Source organism: Bubalus bubalis, chromosome 9 (assembly GCF_019923935.1).
Source record: "Bubalus bubalis isolate 160015118507 breed Murrah chromosome 9, NDDB_SH_1, whole genome shotgun sequence".
Taxonomy (NCBI): domain Eukaryota; kingdom Metazoa; phylum Chordata; class Mammalia; order Artiodactyla; family Bovidae; genus Bubalus; species Bubalus bubalis.
In genome coordinates this window covers 77,985,160-77,999,730 of record NC_059165.1, presented here as the reverse complement: position 1 = coordinate 77,999,730, position 14,571 = coordinate 77,985,160, and the positions used below count along the sequence as shown (strand labels likewise).

Below are 14,571 nucleotides of genomic sequence, written 5' to 3'. Positions count from 1 at the left end.
TGCATGAGGTGGCCAAAGTACTGGAGTTTCAGCTTCAGCATCATTCCCTCCAAAGAAATCTCAGGGCTGATCTCCTTCAGAATGGACTGGTTGGATCTCCTTGCAGTCCAAGGGACTCTCAAGAGTCTTCTCCAACACCACAGTTCAAAAGCATCAATTCTTTGGCGCTCAGCCTTCTTCACAGTCCAACTCTCACATCCATACATGACCACAGGAAAAACCATAGCCTTGATTAGATGGACCTTTGTTGGCAAAGTAATGTCTCTGCTTTTGAATATGCTATCTAAGTTGATCATAACTTTCCTTCCAAGGAGTAAGTGTCTTTTAATTTCATGGCTGCAATCACCATCTGTAGTGATTTTGGAGCCCAAAAAAATAAAGTCTGACACTGTTTCCACTGTTTCCCCATTTATTTCCCCAAGACACAAATCTGGTCAAAGGAGAAAAATTAAAAAGCTTTCCCCCTCAAAGCTATAAAAGGCATTAAGTAATAAAATAGCCCATACAGATCAGTGAGGAGATATATCTAGACCTATATCTCTACATAGAAAATTCTTGACAATCTAAAATAAATTGATTCAAAAAAATTAACAAAAAAGTCATAAATTTGTTTTTTTTCTTTAACTGGAGAATAAACTCTCAATTAATGTAAATATAATGTGATCATATCCATCCCTAGCTTTTACAAATATTAACAATTTTGAAATATAAGTACATAAGTATTAATATTAAATATTAAAACAATAATTTTTAAGCACAGCCTCTGAAGGGCAGCAAACATGTCATAATTTGTTTGTGTTTCTCCAGTGCCTGCACAGTACCTGATATAATATAGGTCAGACTTTAAATCTGTTGAAAAGCTGTGAAACTGCTGGAGCCAGTGGAAGTCTCAGGCAACTAAATGTCCAATATTTTGCATATATGATACATTTTCAGGATATTGTCTATTCCCTTTAATTGCAGGATGAAAGACAAATATAGTGCTTTGGGTACAAGAGATGTTATTGCTAGTTACTAGTTCTGTAATGATATTAAAAAACTGTCATTAATTAGCTATCTTAATTTTATGACTCCTTGTTTTCATTTCACGCCATGTGAAATAGAGCACAGTAACATCACAGTTTTAGAGAAATGACCTAGACATTAAAACAACTTCCTCAGAAGGGAGATATTTGACATGAGTAAAAGGGACTTATTTGACAAACCAGTCAGAATAATTGCAATTAAATACTCATTATATGACATTAGACTAGCCTAGGGAATCAACTGATGTTTCAGTAGAGTTTGTTGATGAAAATTACTTTCTTTAGGAAAATAAAAATATTTGATCTTTTTTACATACCTTTAAAATTGAGAATAGTACATTGGGATTTTGATTTTTTTATCATAATTAATGCAATGCACACAAAATAGTTTTCAAGATTTTTTTCATCTGTTGATGCCTTAAGTCCTCAGATTTGGAGATTTTGTATCATCTTGTTTCATGGACAAAATGGCAAAGACAACAGTTAACTCCTTTGAATACTCTGTGCTAAGACGTTTCATTGAAATCTGCTTACTCCCATGGAAAACTGAGAGGAAATTATATACGCTTCATCCACACAGTTCTTCCCCCGCTCCTTTCGTCAAGCTTATAAGGTGTACTTAATACAATATACTGATATTTAAAATTCTTAATATACAATGAAGAATTGCATGTGCAAGTCATCATACCAGAAGAAATGGATGACAAAGTGATATAACACACTGTTCTTTTCCTACTTGTTTAAATCCAGTGAACTAGACCTGCAAGTAACAATTCAAACAACAAATAGTATTGTTCCCTGGTCCCAGAATCTGATCTCCCTGCTCCCATGCCAGTGCCACTGAGTGGCAGAACTGTCATCAGGCCCCAAAGCAGAAAACTGGGAACCTCAAGGACTACCTTCTCTTCTTAACCCAAAATATGAAACATATTTGAAATACCATGGATTCTACCAAGTTAATACAGCTTTTATAGCTGATCCCTCCTTATTTCATCTTTCACATTACCAGCAGACTTTCCCCCTGACCCAAATTAAAGCTTGATCATATTATACCCTATTGTCAACTCTGCACTGGCCTAGAGGATGGAATCCTAGCTCTTCCTGGTAGTACCAAGAGCCCTCTTGTGGTCTGACATCCACTCGCTATTGTTTCTTTCTTCCAGTGCCTCCTGGTACCTAGTGTCTTTCAGCTGCATCAAACTGCTGGAAGTCCCTGAATATTCTGCTGTTTTATTCTTTCTACTCTGATTGACCAAACATCTGAATGGCCTTAATCCCTGCATCTTAATCATTTTTTTCAACAAATATTTACTGAAAGACCTAGTCTGTGCCAGGTTCATGTGTGCATGTGTGCTCAGTCATTCAATTGCTCTCAACTCTTTGGACTGTGTCTGACCCTATGGGCTGTAACCCGGCAGGATCCTCTGTCCATGAAATTTTCCAGGCAAGAATACTAGAGTAGGTTGCCATTCCTTCCACCAGGGGAGCTTTCCAATCCAGGGATTGAACCTGAGTCTCCTGCAAAGGCAGGTGGATTTTTTTTTTTTTTTTTTTTTTAAACTGCTGAGCCACTTGAGAAGTCCCTGAACTATATCTTGGGAATAAAACAAATCACTTAAATGTGAAACCCTCAAGGAGATCACCATGAAACCAAGGATAAAATTGATCCTTTCATGATCTCATCTTCTTCCCTTTCATACTCACTCTACTTCAGCCATCTGATCTCCCTGCTGACCAAAGAGCTCAAGTTGGCTCCCACTTCAAGCCCTTTACACATGGTTTCTTTCATTGGCAATACTCTCTCTCCAGAGTAGTGCCAGCTCTTGTCCCCTTATCTTATTTGATTCTCTGTTCAAGTATCTTCTCACAGTGGTCTGTTCTAATAATCCTTTTCAAGCTAAAATGATGATTTGCTCCTCTGTTGCTTAGGTTTTCTTTTCTCCCCAAATATTTATTGCTGCTGCTGCTGCTAAGTCACTTCAGTCATGTCTAACTCTGTGCAACCCCATAAACGGCAGCCCACTAGGCTCCCCCTTCCCTGGGATTCTCCAGGCCAAGAACACTGGAGTGGGTTGCCATTTCCTTCTCCAATGCATGAAAGTGAAAAGTAAAAGTGAAGTCACTCAATCGTATCCAACTCTTAGTGACCCCATGGACTGCAGCCTACCAGGCTCCTTCGTCCATGGGATTTTCCAGGCAAGAGTACTGGAGTGGGTTGCCATTGCCTTCTCTGATTTTTTGCTACAGATATTATATTATACATTTATTTTTCAATGGAAATTCCATGACAGATGGATCTTATCAATTAGTCTGCTGCTATTCTCTCAAATCTTAGAACTGTGTCTAGTGTGTGTAGGTTCCTCATATATTTGGTATAAATGAATTATACAGATATTTACCTATACCCTGAAATGGTAAACTAGGATGATGGAGTGAGATGAGGTATTAACAATTGAAGGTTATTGTAGTTCCCCGAGTGATGGGAATTTCCTTTTTCATATTGATAAAGTTTAAAGAATAGGGTATTTGGAAAGTTTAAAGAAGAGGTAAAAAAATCTTCTTGCAGTTCATTTAGACAAAAGAATAATAAAGGAAAAAATATTTTAAAATCCATCACAAAACTGTTCAAGACTGGGAAAATGCTTGCCCTAAATATAGAACAAACATAAAAATACAGTAAAAATATGCACAGTAAAGACATTTCTGTCACTTGCAGTCAATTATTTAGGAATTTTATTTCTAATTTTCCAAATTTTCATTGTTTGATAGCTCCTTGACCAAAATGTGGAAAAGAGAAATGAGGACAGATTATCCTCCATCTCTCAAAAAAACTATTTCTACTACAAGTTGATAAAAACCAGAAAAAAAATCTGATAGACATTGATAATTCTTTGAATTCTTATGAATTAAAGCAAGTGAGAATCTTGGGAGAATTAAGTTTCTTACATATGTAGAAGAAAGATACATTATTTTTTTGCATTTGGAAGAGATGAAAATAATAATGTATCAAAAGATAACCTAGTAAACTATAAATTTGGGTAGGAAAATGGCAAAATAAAGATGAAAACAAGAATTACGGTGGAAGCAAAAAGAGGAAAAATGTAAAACACGTAGCGACTCAAAACTTGAGTTCTGAGTCTGGTGCGAGGCCCCATTTAGTAGATTAGGAGACAGGAGGCAAGAGTCACCTTCTTGTAGCTATAAATAATTATTTTGGACCCCGTTGGAAAAATGAAATATCAACAAAATAAAGACTTTAACAACTATTCTCACTTTTGTGCCCATATTTAAGCAATTAATCAATAAAACCCTCTACTATATACAGAACTTTGTACAGGGTTTTTCCACTTTTTAATTAGAATATGCCATGATGTCTTCCAAATTAAGACCAACCATGGCAGTTATTTAATTTTACAGGAGTTTTATACAATCTTTTGGGATTTCCAATCAATTACAAAATAGGTATGTCATTCTCATCTGACATCACCTCACATGAGAGATCAAGAAAAAATGATTTTTTAAAGATATTTGATTTAATCTGTGTCATTAGTTTCAATTAGAATGTTTCCACAAATAGAAAGTTGAGAGTACGTAAATTACTTTCCATATAACTGTCATGCTATTTTCGTAGTCTCATCTAGAACTGGGAACATGCATTTCATGAGACAATACTGGCTTTTGTGGTTGCTGTTGTACAACATGTCTCAAATCACAGCACTACTTGCAAATGGATTTAATGAACATAAAAATGTTCCCATCAGCTACAACCCAAAATATCATCATTTCTACTCTCTCTCCTTTTATGATTATAATTACAATAGAAGAATTGAAAAAGGCAACACATTTTTTGTTATTTTTGTGACAGTAAAACTGATAATTACCTTGATAGAGTTAATTTATTGTATAATGCTTAATGACATTTAATATATAATACAAAAGCTCAGAATAAAATATTTCCTACAATCCATATGGCATCACATATAGTCAAATTAATGGAGCCAACATGCATATAACATCATGATTGTCTATTATCATTGTCCTTATGAGTCCGATCAATCAAACTCACCAGGTATGAAATAACAAACTTTAAAGCTATAAGGAAGCATTAGATATCACTTTGTGCATACATAATCCAAGACAATCATATAATGTTGCTGTTTTCAGTCCCTAAATCCTGTCTGACTCTTTTGTGATTCCATGGAATATAGCCTGCCAGGCTCCTCTGCCCATGGAATTTCTCAGACAAGAATACTGGAGTGGGTTGCCATTTTCTTCTTCAGGGGACCTTACCGACCCAGGAATTGAACCCACATCTCTTGTGTCTCCTGCATTGGCAGGTGGATTCTTTACCACTAGTGCTACCTGGGAATCCCAAAGCATATCTCATTTAAAAATTAAATTGAAACTATAATGTGACTGAAGTAACAACAAAAATCTTTAAGATACCTTTCACAATTGGTCAAAATGATGCACTGAAAAATTGAAAACCATCAAATATATTTCCTGATATGTTCCTGATAGGCAGTCATAGACACACAGCATTAATATTTATCCTCTAATCTTATCCTCCCATCTATAGTATTTTCATTTTCTCCTCTCAATCGAAAATCATATGCCTTTCTCAGTGCTTCTCTTCATAACCACACAGCATCTAGCACATGCTTCTATTAGGGTGTACTTTGGGGGTACTGTTTATAATCCTCTGTTGTCCTATTAGTCTCCTACAATAGACTGTAAAATTCTTCAGGGCCAGAACCTAGTTTAATTTGTAATACTTGTGGAGGTAATATTTGTTGCCTAACAAAATTTGAATCCTTATACATAATTCCTTGATAGTAGAGTTCTGACTCGGAGAAGGCAATGGCCTTTTCCAGTACTCTTGCCTGGAAAATCCCATGGATGGAGGAGCCTGGTGGGCTGCAGTCCATGGGGTCGCACAGAGTCGGACACAACTGAGCGATTTCACTTTCACTTTTCACTTTCATGCACTGGAGAAGGAAATGGCAACCCACTCCAGTGTTCTTGCCTGGAGAATCCCAGGGACGGGGGAGCCTGGTGGGCTGCCGTCTATGGGGTCGCACAGAGTCAGACACAACTGAAGCGAATTAGCAGCAGCAGCAAAGTTCCGACTACAGTTTAGGTGCACCCATAAATAATATGTAGTCCAGAGAAAGACATCTTTCCTGGACCAGGATAAGCCAAGGATAGTAGCTTAGCATTGTAGTTCTCTCCTGTTACCAGTGGTTAGTTTAGGCATAGTTGTTAGACATAATGCTGCTCAATTAGAAGTGAGGGGCAGCATTTTAAGTAGCTTCTGGAAAAGATTATTTTAAGCCTTTAAAATAAAAAAAGTCAAGAATGAGTTGACTACTCCCCTTCTTTGGAGACTTATTATTCCTCATGTCAGGTCTGCAGCTGCAGAAATAATTTAGCAACCATGAAGGGAGTTTGCCAGAGATACCAAGAACAGAAAACAAACAACTTGTTTCTTGTTTATATCATTTAGCTCCTGAATCACCACCCCTGGAGTCATATATCTTCTTGGTATGAAAGATAAATGATTTTTTAATTAAACTTGATAGACTGGAGTTTTTTGTTATTTGTGTTAACGTCTCCTATGTAAATGTCACTTTTTTCACTTTACTAGGCCCTAAAATATGTTAAATGAATAATAGACTATAGTTTCAATTAGAATGTAAACATCAGACTGGAAAAAAAAATTAAGGCCATGTTTTTTCTAGTAGTCATGTATGAATGTGAGAGTTGGACTATAAAGAAAGCTGAGTGCAGAAGAATTGATGCTTTTGAACTGTGTTGTTGGAGAAGACTCTTGAGAGTCCCTTGGACTGCAAGGAGATCCAACCAGTCTATCCTAAAGGAGATCAGTCCTGAGTGTTCATTGGAAGGACTGATGTTGAAGCTGAAACTCCAATACTTTGGCCACCTGATGCGAAGAACTGACCCACTGGAAAAAGACCCTGATGCTGGGAAAGATTGAAGGTGGGAGAAAGGGACAACAGGAGATGAGATGGTTGGATGGCATCACTGATTCAGTGGGCATGGGTTTGAGTAAACTCTGGGAGTTGGTGAAGGACAGGGAGGCCTGGCATGCTGCAGTCCATGGGGTCACAAACAGTTGGACATGACTGAGCTGAACTGAACTGAACGCCTATGTAAATGTCAATTTTTTCACTTTACTAGGCCCTAAAATATGTTAAATGAATAATAGACTATAGTTTCAATTAGAATGTGAACATCAGACTAGAAGAATCTAGCAAAAATCTTATCTTTTGCATTCTGAAATATCACCAGCAATATGAACTTCCAATAATCAACGTTCTATCAAGTGTAATGTACTACAGAGATGATGAGTTGAATCCACAAGGCATTTACCTCTTGTCTTATCAAGAATTCTAGACTATGGAAGGAAATAAGCAAAATATTCAATTTCTATCACTTCAAATTTGTAGTACTGAGTGTAAGTTACAGATTAAATGTAAAAAGCAAATCCCACTTAGAATTTCCATCTTGATTTGTGTATTAAATGATAAAATATTATAAGTTGTTATAAATTTTCCTTCCTGATATTCAGCTTTAATGAATACTCTCTTGACTCTAAATAGTATGGTTCATTTTTCAAATGAGAAGCCTGGAGTCATGGAGAACTTCAGATGCAGGAGGATATTATACCAAGAAAACATCAAACATTGCTCATATCAGGCCCTTTTCAAGTCAAATGCCATCATCTTTCTAGGTAAGAATAAAGAGACTGCATATGTGCCACACATCATTGCAATCTTGTTTGCAGCCCGTGACTGAGTAGAAGACTGAAATTACACAGGTGTAAGAAACAGCTTTGTGCTTTCTATGCAGATCTATCCCCCACGAGTTTATTAATCAAATCATTATTTTTGTCAGGTTACCCATGGATTCCCTCAGAAGTTTTCAAGAATAAATGATCAAAGATAACTATAGAAAAACTCAGAAAGAAAGATTAAACCAGAAGTAAACTATACACAACTACAATATTCCCTTTACATTTTTTTTTCCAAAAAATAAAGGAAGTTCTAGGAAATCTTAAAAAAATTTCCCTCTGGCTAAAAATATAAACAAGCATAACCCAATAGTTACAACTCCCTTATTTCCCAAAAAGTGAAGGAGACAAGAAAGAGTTGCAGCTTAAAGTGTTCATATCTTTGACCTAATGACTGTACAACAGAAAAGATGTTTGAAATTATTAGTGACGAAAAACTTTAGTCAGATGTTCTTCACCAAACTATAATACTTCAAGTTCAAAATAATTGTCGAGGAAGGGTGAAACAATTATAGAAAGTATTGTTAGGCTGTAAGTTCAGTGATGAAATGAACCATGTTCGTCTCCCTCACTTTCAACTCTCAGCACATTACCTGGTGCAGATAAAATTCTCAGGAATCCCAATTCATTCACTCACTCACTCATTCTACATATCCACCCACAACTAGGTATTAAGCCTTACATTCATCCCAGGAATTAAGCCAGCACCAGTGATACAGGCAGAACACATGCAGTTTTGTCTTCAAGGAGTGGTAATTGATGATACAGTTAGGAAAGGAAGAAGAACAAAACATAAATACTGTGAGGAAGTGCTAATGTGCAGTAGGTGACTGGTGGTTGTAATGGAAATATATAAAAATGTAATGAGAGTTAAAGTAAAAATGGTGGAATTCATTTAGATTCAAAGGACAGGGGGAAGTTGGTGATGCTTTCTGAGAGGACCAGTCATATCAGTGGGAAGACAGATCTCTGCTAGCCACAAAGTCAAGGAAGAGGAAGGATTTGGAAAGGAGCTGAACAAAGAAGGAGCCTGATGAAACTTTGTTGAATGAACGTCATGGGAGAAGATGATGACTGAGAAGACATCCCATTTGTGATCAATATTTCTCCATGTTGGAATATTTCTGGAGATGTTTTCTTACCAGGCTCTCCCAGTTTTTCTTTTTGTGTTTAAAATCTGTGATAGGCATGTAAGAAGTATTGGTGCCAACCTCAAAAACAGTGCATTTTCTGGAATAGCCACAGAATAATAATAAAAGGAAAAACAACAAGCAGTTTATTTTGCTTTTCATACATACCACCACTGCTTTCATCTGCTTTTGCTCTGTTTTGATTCTTAACATGGCAAGAAGAGCATAACACAAAATGAGATTGTATTGGCTCAGAAATGAAACTGAACCTCAAGGTGAGTAAGTGTTGGTTACTATACAATACTCCTAAATGGAAATCATATTAAACAGTATATGAAATATTCCCATAACTAAGAGTATTTTCACTTAATTTTAGCTTCTGAATGCATCTAGGACATGTTATTTACAGCTTGCTTATTACTCAATTTTTGTCATAAATATATGTGTGTGGGTGTTTATTTTTCATTGACTTTCAAAGGATATAAACATGAAATACTAAAATCAAAACAGCTTCCACAATGCCTTGTGACAGTCATAATAAAGTCCTATAATTTATTTTTAAAGGCAGAACATGTAGAATTCAAAATTTAACAAGGTTGCTGCTTACAGATCAGACTTAGGAAATCAATTTAACTTCTATACTCCATATCCCAAATCACTTCTGGCAAAAGGCAATTCTTATAACACTTTTTCAGAAAACTCAATTATTTCCAATTACGTATTTTACATTCTGTACTTCTATATTTGATTTTAATAAAAATTCTAACAAGTTCCTTGACATTAATCATTGACTATAATAATAACTCCTGCTATTTACTTCCATGGACACTCCTTTTCATGAACTTAATATTACTATCTATTTTAACAGACATATATAACACAAAGAAGAAATTGATTACCTGAACAAAATAAGACATTAAGCCAGAGAATTGGTTTTTTAAAAATAGTTTTCGAATCATAATATACCAGTAATGTAAACCAAGCCCTTGGGCACTAGTATGGTTCATGAATCTAGGAAATGTATTAAAATTTTGGCTGAAGAGCAGTTTTTGATATAACCTAGGCTTTGATATAGGAGAACAGCTTAGAAAAAGATTACTTATTGAAGTCAAGGTATATTCAAAAGCTTTTATATCATTCTAACCATAGTCATACTTATTAAGTGTAGTTGTATATATTGAAATTCTACAACTTTCATTGGACCTACATTCTATGAATTCAACCAACTATTAATCTCAAAATTATACTGCATATGAAAAAGGGGATGCATTACAAATAGACAGTTTTATGACAGAGAGAAAATTACTAACAAGAAGTGCTAGGTTCTAACCCACTATGGAGCTGAGGGAACCTCAGCAAGTAACTTACTGCCTTTTCAACTCAGATTTTTAATCTGTAATATTGATGGCTTAATCATATAAGTTTCAAGTTAAAACATTCAAAGATTCTTTTTTAACATTCTGAACTGCCATTTATATACTATCAATGCTTTTATATTCCAGTGAAAAGGAAAACAAGTAAATGAGCACAATAATTGCCGTTGTGACAGGCAGAGTAAGGGCTCCCCAAAGATGTCTATGTCCTAGTCTAAGAATCAGTGAATATGTTAGGTTACATGGAAAAGGCAAATAAAGATTGCAAATGAAGTAAAAGTTGCTGATCAACTGACCTCAATATGGGAAATCATTATTATCCACGTGGGCCCAATATAATCAAAAGAGCTCATGAAACATGCAAAAGAGAGATAGAAGAACCAGTATCAAAATAATACCAAGTAAGAAAAACTCAGCAGGCCATTCTTGGCTTTCAAGATGGAAAAGGGCCATGAGTCAAGGAATGGAGGCTAACTCTACGAGCTGAAGAAGTCGGGAGAATTCTCTAGAGTCTCCAGAACAAAACATATCCCTGCCGACTTATTTTAGTCCAGTGAAAATGACTGCAGACTTCTGACCTCTAGAATGATAATACATTTGGGTGGTTTTATGCTACTATTTGGGATAATATGTTACCAAACCAATAGAAAACTAAAATTATAGTAATACATGCTAGGAATACACCTGTAGTCATAATGAGAAGAGCATACCTACTCCTCTCATGAGCTACTATGCATATGGTAGGGCAGCCTACCTGGCTGAGTATTTTAAAATATTCTAATGTAAATGCATTTAGGAAGTTCATATGCTTTGCTGCTGGTCACATGCCCACATAATAAGTAATTTTTTTCCCACTGGATATATGGGCAGAGTAATGAAGGCCTATGTGATTCTCAGTAACTGACAATAATTTTGAGACTCCCTTAATTTCTCCAAAATTATAAATTTTAAAAAAAGGACTCTTTGCAAAATAAAGTCAATGAATTTAATTATATACTTATAAAATGTACCACTATGGTAAATTCAGTTATATTAACTTAGTATATAGGTAAAATTTACTACATTTGAAAACAATTTTCTCCTTTGGCAAGAATTCATATGTATTTCTGATTATGTAGTTTATATGATTATGAAACCATTATAGTCAACTGTCAACCAAAATGGTTAATGGCTGCCAAATAATTTCTAAAAGAAATTCTAAATATCCAAACTTTAATGGAAAATTCTATCTAATGTAGGATGTGGGAATATTTTAATGTGTGTAATGTCATGCAGGAAAGATCTCTGATGGTAAGGGTGTCTTTGGTCTGTGAGAGTATTCAAGGGCCCTGCTCACCACTCCTTATTGTCTTTCTCATAGACAAACACCCAACTTCTTTTACATTATCAGCCTGTACTCTGATTACAACTGAGTCTATGACTCCCTATCTAGTTACCCATTGACAAGCTTAGAATTAAGAGAAGGAAATTGCCTTTACTTTGTGTTGAGCCTTCAGTGACTACAGTTGAATCACTTCTATACTTGCCCTGATATTGACCCTCCAACACATGTCACATCAAATCTCATTTATGCCTTACTTTCTAATAATGAAATAAAACATACTTATTGAAAAAAAAATTGAAGACAAATGAAGAATATTGAAGAAAAACATACTTAAGAAGCCAAGGGTTCTAGGTTCAGTTCTGCATGTTTAATTGAGAATTTGGCCCAAATAATCTCTGAATTCTAAAACGTGTCTGTCTGTGCCTTCTAGAGTCACAGTAATACTGAGTCTTGCTTAACAACTGAGGGCTAGCAGAAATTCTCACCTTTAGGACTTCCTCTAGCCCCAACTTCTTCAGGATAGATCGCAACTACTTGGAATTTGGAGGTATATAGGCTAGTAAGGCGGAGAACCCACTCCAGTGTTCTTGCCTGGAGAATCCCAGGGACAGGGGAGCCTGGTGGGCTGCCCTGTAGGATGTCACACAGAGTCGGACACGACTGAAGTGACTTAGCAGCAGCAACAGGCTAATAAGGATTAAATTGAGGTATGTGTCCATTTAAGAGATATTCCAGTGTGCCATCTCCTCTACAATTCATCATTGTAGTCTGCCTTTTTTTTTTTTTAATAAACTTTATTCTTCCTGAAAATTCTGAAATTCTAGAGTCTATTTGGGGCAAATGCCTGAAAGAATAAAACTGTACAAGGAAATACAAATTGTAAATCTTCCTTCCAAAATAAAGGTTGGAAAAATTCCACTATCACAAGAGCAAGAGTATCCTTGTTTCTAGACAGCTGGGCTATTACTTAATAGTTATTTGTTTCTAGAGGGACATTTTATAAATTTAAAATCGTTAAGTATATCAACTTGTAACAAATCATTGTGAATCTGAGAATAAACCATCACTAAAGCCAGTGCTGTTTAAATCAGGCCATTGTCCTGTTTTTGAGATATCAGACTAAGATCACATGGTTTTATTTGAATTTTGTGGATTAATAAAAATTGTTTATTTTCAGTATAAATTTCTACAAGTAGAGATTATCACACACAAGATTAGATGTAATTATAAAGAGCTTTTGAAGGGAATGCTAAAGGCTGGTAATTAATACTTTGAACAGATAATGATAAAAATTCTCCCCTGGAAAAAATCTCACTGCAAGTGTTGGCATTCTTTGCAGATGACTAGTCAAAAATGGCCTGAAAATACTATTATAACTAAATGCTAACTTAAACTGAATGTGTTTGATAATGTCCATGTACCTTCTTTAATTCTGTTTTCTATTTTCCCAAACTCTTAAAAATCTGAAGCTATGCATGTACACTTAGTTTAATTCTCATCTCCTTCTGAAATAGATATGTGTAATACAACCGATAATAACATCTCCTAGTGTTCACAGTACTCGAAAATGGCTCCTTGTACCTCATAAAATCATGAGTGTCTCCTTTACCCTATCCATTTTATTTCCTTAGTAATAATAATGGCATTTTTAGCTTTTCCTATCTGAGGTTTATTTGAATACTGGCATAGTCAAGTAAGGAAGTTTTAAGAACATTTCATTTCAAGTATCCTAAGGAAATCATTTCCTGACAATTAAAATCTAACCAGGAGCTCATAAGTGCTGTTGTAAAAGAAAATGACCCTTCTGACAGAAGAAAAGATGGGTGTTTTCAACCATTCTGTTGAAAACTTGAAATAAATGATAGACATGATTAGAACACTGGTTGGAATTTTATAGCTTTTGATACACTCATTATCTAAAAAAAAAAAAAAAAAGTCTTTTGTCTTTCAAACATCCTAAGATTAAAAGCAAGGAATGGACAACATTGTCAACATTGACCACGTTTCTTGCAGTAAATGCCTCACTGGGAAAGGTGAACGATTAATCCTGATAGTTACTAAATTCAAGAAGAGATTTTGCTGAGGATAAGAGATGTCTTTACTGCCATCAGAAATGCCCCCAAAATAGACGGTTGTCATTTGATAATTTTTTTTTTAAATCAAGACTAAAATCATTAAAGTGAAAAATATTAAACATTTTCATAGATGCTGATTCTGTGAAGACAAACACACTTCCTCCTGTTCTTAGAAGCTAAAAACTGATCAGTAACCAATAGGTAACTTTAGTCTCCCTGGGCCATTGGTTTACAGCCTATGATAAGAATCTATGCCCGGTGATGCCACAAGTATATCTAATTCTGATATGCAACAGAAATGCCCCTGACAACTTTTCATCCTTTGTTTCTCTCAAGATTTTAATCAGAGAGAAAAAACCTCCATTTATTAAGAACTGAAGTTATTTCCTTTAACTTTCCTTTTCTTCTTTCCCTTATCAAAAATGGCACAGTAACTCATAAGTACTACAAACAAATGATTTTCATTTGATGGCAAAATGGAAATTTCCTGCAGCTGTTTCACAAATATCCTAAGAGAATCATTTGCAGCCTATAAGGAGCCTTTATTAGAAATAAGGAACATAGCAGGCAAGCAGATTAAATGGCTCTTGCCCTAAAGCTGCATCTGCTTTTAAGTCAATAAAATATTCAGATTGTTTAAAACTATAGAACATGTGGCATACAATAGTTTCAAGTGAATACAACTTTGCTAGGATAATCCTTTCCTTAAAGTTGCTGGAGAGTTTTAGGAAAATAAGGACTCACTCTTTGGAACTTCTTAGGCAGCCAGTGTTGCCCTCTTGTCTCGGATTTTTACAAGGTTGCAGTATACTGGAAGGTTCATAGGTCTT

The 14,571-nt window shown here is 35.4% G+C and overlaps 1 protein-coding gene across 3 annotated transcripts in view; it reads right to left on the bottom strand.

Moving 5' to 3' along the window:
- Positions 1 to 14,571, bottom strand: part of LOC112586936 (protein FAM170A) — a 466,031-nt gene that overhangs the window by 445,579 nt on the left and 5,881 nt on the right. Inside the window, exon 2 of one of the 3 annotated variants that reach the window (XM_044947797.2) lies at positions 14,486 to 14,568. The exons of the other annotated variants lie outside the window; for them this stretch is intronic. The gene's annotated coding sequence lies outside the window, so the exon portion shown is untranslated. The remainder of the gene's footprint in view (positions 1 to 14,485; positions 14,569 to 14,571) is intronic. 3 annotated transcript variants of the gene reach the window in all.